The following is a 7683-nucleotide window of genomic DNA, read 5'->3' on the forward strand; positions in this document are numbered from 1 at the left end:
ACGCATTTCCTTGACCGCCGAACCGAGTGCCATATAGACAGCATCATTCAGAAATTCGATGAACTACATTTTGTCAAGTGACGACAAAAAGTACAAGCGTTAGTTGCCGCAGAGAAAGAAGTGATATTCTAAAAATAAATGTGACGAGCAATTCGAAAAAAAAGCAATGGCCAGATATTAAATTTCTAGGCCGGAAAACATGTATTCCTCACGGGGTGCACCGGTGTCTACGGCAGCCTCATCTTGGAGAAGTTTCTGAGGACGTGCACCGAAATTGGCAATGTTTACATTATGACAGTATAAAGAAAATTGCTCGGTGGACGGGTATCGAGGAAGATGTCGTAAAGTTTATTAATGGTTGCGATATTTGCCAACGACAAAAGTTAACGCGTATTTGGTCACGTTTAGAAGCAGTGATCCCTGACACTGCGGTGGAACCAAATAAAAAGATAGCAATGGATATTTTTGGACCATTGCCCATCTCCTGCAGAGGCAACAAATACATTCTGAGCATCCAAGATACGTTGATAAATATCTTGCATTGATACCATTGGCTAGAACAGATAGCGAGACTATTATCGAACAATTATTTGAGCATTTCATCTATATATTTGGTTCACCTAAAAGCATACTCACCGACCAAGGTGCTAATTTCATATCAAATCTCATACAAGATTTCGAGAATCTCTTCCAAATCAAACATGTGAAGACAACGGCTTTTCATCCACAAAGAAACGGCTCGCTCGAAAGGGCTCACGCTGTAGTAAAAGATCTTATTAGAACAACCATGGACAAAAACGCTACTGATTGGGATGAGAATTTAAAATTCATGACACTAGCCTACAATACGTTCAAACATGAGAGTCTGGATCAAACACCATTTGAACTCACCTTCGGACGTCAAGCAAACCTGCCTTCCGTCTTGGGGACAACAACGCTTCTTACGCACAGCGAGCTCATTAATGCCTGGAGGAAACGAGCGAGAAATCGATTGGTGCAAGCCAAAGCTAAACAAGAAGAATTACATGACTCTAAAATTTTTAAAGTTATGCCAATATTCAAACCCGGTGACATGGTTATGATTCACAACGATCATAAACAAAACAAACTGTCTCCCAAATGGAACGGACCTTTTAAAATAATTTCAGAATTATCCAACAACAACTACGAAATGATAAATAAGGATAAAGAACTTAATGTACATGTAAACAGACTGAAATCTTATTTCATACGTCATTCTCTCCTTACAGTGATCATGCTGTTCTTCCTTCTTATTACCGTGATCACGGCTAATGAGTTGACAACATGCTCACTGAAGGGAACAACAATCTATTCGGAATTTATTGGAACTGCTCAAATTCATCATGAAGAGTGGAAGTTGGTCATGGGTATTGATGTGAGTCAAATTCATGAGCGATATGTGAAACTCAATGAGATCTTCACCGACACCGCTGCCGCTTATAATCATTGCACCGAAGAATTCGAAATTGAAGTTCTCGAGGGAAAACTGAGACGACTTGATGATCTAAGGAACCTTTTAGGAAGCGTATTGCGCGAAAATACGGTTCGAGAACGACGAGGACTTATTAACGCCATTGGAAGTGTGTCTAAAGCACTTTTTGGAACTTTGGATCAAAATGATATGGATTACATTAACAAAGAGTTCGATAAACTCTACGACGGGAATAAATTATTGGCAAACAGCATTTCCAACCAAACGAAAATCATTAAAACTATGTTAAACTCGGAAAGTCATGCTAGTGCAGCTCTCAATGAGCAAAGCACACGTAACATTGAAATTTATAAACGATTCATCAAAACCATTAATAATCAAACTGAACAATTTTTTTCCAACCAATTAACTATTTGTACTTTAATCTTGGATGAATTAAACATTGATATGAACATGATCCTCGATGCTGTGAGCAGTGGAAAGCATGGAATATTCCACCCCCAACTTCTCTTCCTCACCACCTCCTCACTCCTACTACTCTCAGAAACGATATTGCGGAATTTGAACAAGTCAGTCATACCCGTTATCCAATTGATAATATAGAAACGAATGATTGATGATGACGCTGGAGACCGAAACGTGCTAAGCCTAATCTTGCTCAAGTGATACTAACACTGATACTGACTGAAAGGGCAGCCGCGCTTATGCCTATGGCTAGTGCTGCCAACCTCAAGTCATTACAATCATGACATCCCCCTCCCTTGAGGACTTTACTTGCATTTAGCGTTGAACATAATCATTCAGATGACTTGGTCTTTTGTTTGTTTTTGTTGTTGTTTTTGACCTCTCTCCCTGAGCGCGTTTGCGTGCTCGTTACTTGAGAACTAGTTCTCGTAGATACATTTACATTTTTACTGTGGGAACCATTCTCGAAACTCTTATCTGAATGATCATTCACATTTAACGTTTTATGATTCGAACTTTCGCTTTTGTCATAACCATTATATATCGGACCATAAAGATGCCTACGCTTCCTTTCTATTTTATTTCCATTCGGTAGTTTTACTTCATACGATCTAGGCCTGTCGCACCTCTTGGTTACTCTAGCTGGAAGCAGAGGCTTATTAGATTCTCTCTTTACATATACTTTGTCGTTTACATTAATAGGTTTGAGATTATGCGCGTTTGTATCATAGTATTCTTTTTGACGCAGTTTTCCATCTGTTAGTTTTTCTTTTATTTCTCGATTCTCTTTTTCAAAATTTACAGAGTTAGGTAAAATTCCGCGAACCTCCCTACCAAACATAATCTTATTGGGAGATTTTAATCCATCTCCAATGGGTGTGTTTCTATATTCTAACATTGCAAGATTTGGATCTTTACTTGGGTTTTCATCTAACTTTTTAAACATCCTTTTTATAGTGGCAATATGTCTTTCAACCATGCCATTGGATTGTAATATTTAGCACTAGAAGTTCTTCAAGTGAAACTCTAATCCTTAGCAAACTTAGTAATTTCTGAACTGTTTAGTTGCGTTCCCGGATCCGAATATACGATACGTGGTACACCATGCCTGGCAAATTATGATTTTAACACAGCTATTACGGAGCTACTAGACATGTCTTTCAACTTCACAACTTCTACATACTTGCTAAAATAATCTACAATTAGCAAAAATTCGGAACCTTGGTAATAAAATATGTCTATTCCAACTGTTTCTCATGGACCATCCGGATCTTCTCTATTTATCATGGTTTCTTTTACATTTCCTTTTTTATATTTCATGCTTATCTCGCAACTATCTACTATGTCGTCTATCTCTTTACTCATTAGAGGCCAAAATAAAATTTCTCTCGCTCTACTTTTACATTTCTCTTTTCCTAAATGATTGTAATGTATCAAATTTAACATTTCTTTTCTTAGTTTTTTAGGAACTATTAATCTATTACTTTTAAAAATTAAGCCATCAATTATACTCAATTCATTTGAGTAATTGTAATATTGTTTGATTAGACCTGGAACCTGACTCTTACTGGTAGGCCAGCCTTCTTGTATGTATTTAGCTAACATACGCATTTCCTCATCAGACTCTGTTTCTTTCTTAAATTTATCTTTTCTTTCTAGAGATATTGGAAATAACTCTATTATTAAACAAACTTGCGTTTCAATTCCTTTTTCTAAATCTAATTTTCCGTGATTGCAGTATGCTCTGGATAATGGATCGGCTAAAAACAGTTCTTTGCCTGGTTTATATTTGACTATTAAATTATATCTTTTTAATCTAAGTCTTATGCTTTGTAATCTTGCGGGACAATCATTTATACATTTTTTGAACATTGCCTCCAGTGACTTAGGATCAGTCTCAACTAAAATCTCTTTACCATAAATTTGCTGATCAAATCTAATGCAACCAAACGCTATAGCTAGAGCCTCTTTTTCTATCTGAGCATATCTTTGCTCGGTTTACGTCAACGCTTTACTTGCATACGCTACAGGTAAATTATTTTGTAATAATACGGCTCCTAAACCGCTTTTAGACGCATCAACACTTAATACTACAAGTTTATTTACGTCATAGTATTGTAGAACGGGTGCTTTACATAGAATATTGTTGTATCTAAGTATTAAAATATTCGTTTATATGGTTGGGTCGACATGCCGGCAGAGCGCGTCTTATTTTAGAGTTTTAGTTTGCCGGTCTACCGTTACTGTTACGTTCTTGCTTCCGGTTACCGGTCTTCTGCTTCCTGCCATGCGAGTTACCAGCAAGCGATCTTCCACATGTGATCACTTCTAAAAGCAATTAAATCTGTTCTTTGTGCAAACCGAGTTGTGATAATCCACTCCTTTATGTCAATAAATTCAACAAATATCTTTTAACTCTAAAAACGTTTTATTTGCATTTTCGTCCCAATTCCACTGTACGTTCTTTTTTATTAACTCTCTTAACTTAGCATTTTTAGTTGCTAAACTAGGTATAAATCTTGATACATACGTTATCATGCCAAGAAAAATTTCAAGTTCCTTTTTATCCTTAGGTTTCATATCAACAATAGCTTGTACTTTATCTGTATCAATTTTTATGCCTTGTTCAGTAAATACAGGGTGTCCCAAAACTAGTGTAAGGAATTTTAATGGGAGGTTCCTAACATGATTTTAAACAACATTTTCCTTTGCGAAAAAGTTGTCCGAGGCGTGGTTGAGGAGTTATTAACAAAAAACACCGACCAATCAGAGCGCTCGGTTCGCGCGCGCTCCGGCTCGGGAGCGTTGGCTCCGATCCGGCCGGCCGGCTTTTCACGCGTTTGAACAAGCGCTCCGCTCAGTACGAAGCGTTTAACAAACTACATGAATAACAATGCAAGGAAATTGTTGTTCGTGCACTATTATGAATAACAATTAATACACTTAATCGTTGTTCACGTGCAATGGATGGAGAAATGATAGATTGTTGATAATTGATGGATGATGATAGGATTAACAAGTCGCGGGGAATATTGAATTAAAAAGAAAATGTAAAAACTGTAGAGATTTAGACTTACCCATTCATTCGCAAGTGCACCTGCTAACGATGGGCCACGGTCAATGGGTCAGCGTCCTTGCCGCTCGCAGGTAGGCCACAGCTGATCCTCTGTCCAGGGAAGGAACCCCGCAATCCACCGCACGATCACTCTTAAAAATTTTAACACACTAAGATTGTTGCTCCTACGTCCTATCAATACACGTCTTTGAAAGCAGCCGATTGATTTTTATACACAAACTCAATTTCATTACACCACTGTCACTTTTCACTTAAAAATTTTCAAACACTTACACTGTCGTTGTTGCACTCTAACATTACACGTCTCCGAAAGGAGCCGATTGTTTTTTATTCACAAAATGAACTTCACTATCCGCGTGGCCTGTGAATTACACGATGCGCGAAGGGCACGACTCGATCGGAATGACGCTCTTTTTATCGGAATCGGCGGATAATCATCTTTGCGTTAGGCGAATACTCGGATCATTTCCTAATACTCTATTGGATTTTTCGGGCTCCGTCATTGAGTTGAGGTGCACGACTCGAAACCTACTGAATCGTCTCTCACAACTTTCCTTCGGGAGAATTTTCCCCACTCGATGGCCAAATTCGTTAGTGAAAATGTTTTTAACATCCCTGAAAGAAACTCTACCTTCGAGTCCTTGTCATATTTACAACATTCCCCACGTGTTGAACACTCGGTACCTCCGCGACTTGCAGCNGCTTATAAATACATGCGATGATCCGAAAATGACGTTTAATTAAAATTATTAATAAAATTTATTATATAAGATTATTTTTTCATACTAATTATTCAACTTTCATTATTGTTATTATATAAAGTACATACAGTTATCTCGTTAAATTCATTGAAATGTTTATGGCTGTTAAAAAAAAATTATATATGCACGTGCAATCGCTGAGCGTGACTCGTTTGCACCCCTTTACGCGAAAACGAAGGAGCTGAGGCGAAAGCGTTTGCTGGTCATCGAAGGATCCACGAGACACGAGCATTTAAAGGGCAGGTTTGCAGTTTGGGTCTTGCCGTCTACCTGATACACGTATACGGAAAAATTACGCGTGTAGTGGTACGCCGTTCAAATTACGCGCGCAGCTAGGTTCAAACTTTAAAGCTAAGACATAACAGCATTCTAGACTGGGTCTACGCTATGGGCGAAAAAATCCGCAAATCTTACATCAAGACTTGTAGTTCCACTTTTCCTCACCGTACGCGCGGCGATCAAAATTCCGCAAATCTTACATCACTGGTTGTTGCCAGTCAACTTGTTGCTGCCGTCGCCACGCGCGCCACTCGAACTCTGCTTCTGAGAAATTTTCAACACGGCATAACTTCCCGCCTTCTTCTTCGCTTGCACCACGAGGACTTTCGATTCTTCGTCGATCGTCTTCATCTGTATTTCCGCCAGCTCTACTGCTCTGCATATATTTATGCATTTTCCTAAATCTAGATTTTCTTCACGTAGTAGACGGTTTCTTAGTTCTGAGTCGCGAATGCCACAGATTATTCTGTCCTTTATTAAACTGTCTCGGAGATCACCAAAACCACATGTTGCTTTTTCAGATCCGTTAAATAATTTGTAAAATTTTCACCGCTTTGTTGCGAACGCGCGAAGAACATATGTCTACCCACCGTTTCATTTGCTTTCGTGAGCAATAATTTTCAAACGCCGCTAACACTGTGCCCAGTTTCTTGCTGTCAGCCTCACCCAGTCCAAACGTATTGTATTCTTCGAGAGCTTCATCTCCGATTATATGTAGAAAAACAGCGACTTTCCTTTCTTCTGGTTTTGTATCCAGACCTGTGGCTTTCATATATAGATCGAATTTTTGTTTCCACTTTGTCCATTTTTCTTTTATGTTGCCTTCGAACGACAACGGTGGTGGTGCCTTTGTGACGGTTGCTTTAAAACACCAGCATTTATAAAATAACAACCGGATGACGATCAGGCTACACATAACAACTGTTATACACGTAGATATTTTTATGTTATTCATGTATCTAAAGATGTCTCATCCGTAAACATGTACCTAAGCTGCTTCATCCCTTATCTAAACCAACAGCCAGTCACCAAAATCACTATTACTCATTCTGAACCTTGTCATCTTCCAAACTTTTCCCACTACTTCTTCACATCCAAAGGTCATTTCTCTCAAATCCTTAAATAGCCCTACCCTCTCATCCTGAGGCAGTCAGCAATCGTCTGAGTTATTGTGCGTGTCTACTCTGTATCTTGCAAATAAACTGATTGTTCATAGTGGTGATTCCAAGAGTTTTACAATTATTTTAAAAAATTCACGCCTTACGTGACACCTTCATCGAGGTTTCCATTGTTTTAAAATTTCTTCTACTCGCAATTCGTTTTCTATGACCCGTGCGTTTTCTGCGTCCGAATAATAGCTTTCAGTGTTCTCGCTTGTTGTCGACTCGTCCTGCGACTTCTCTTCAAGCGCTTGTTCGGGCACGTTTCCTGGAACTGATTTTCCGTTTGTCTTCACTAGGCACTTTTATGACTTTTATGATTCCTGTTGATGATACTCTTATTAGTATTCAACGATGATCCTAGTTGACGATTGTGATGTATGTACGTCGCGTAGAGCGACGTTAGGTTGTGTTGAATTTAACGGGTTTAAAACGATATCTCTGCTGTTCAGATAACGACCACGTGTCGTTCCTAGGTTATACCGGTAC

At 38.7% G+C, this 7683-nt stretch overlaps 1 long non-coding RNA gene across 1 annotated transcript; it reads right to left on the reverse strand.

Annotated features, from left to right (window-relative positions):
* Positions 1–382: 382 nt before the first annotated feature.
* On the reverse strand, positions 383–965 carry LOC113464415 (uncharacterized). The gene is made up of 3 exons (XR_003389272.1): positions 892–965; positions 637–758; positions 383–554 (listed from the first exon to the last, which is right to left on the reverse strand). It is a non-coding gene; the product is annotated as an uncharacterized LOC113464415 (long non-coding RNA).
* Between the last annotated feature and the right edge of the window lie 6718 nt (positions 966–7683).

This window comes from Ceratina calcarata, unplaced genomic scaffold, assembly GCF_001652005.2.
Source record: "Ceratina calcarata isolate Rehan_Ccalc_2016 unplaced genomic scaffold, ASM165200v1 scaffold359.2, whole genome shotgun sequence".
NCBI classification, from domain to species: domain Eukaryota; kingdom Metazoa; phylum Arthropoda; class Insecta; order Hymenoptera; family Apidae; genus Ceratina; species Ceratina calcarata.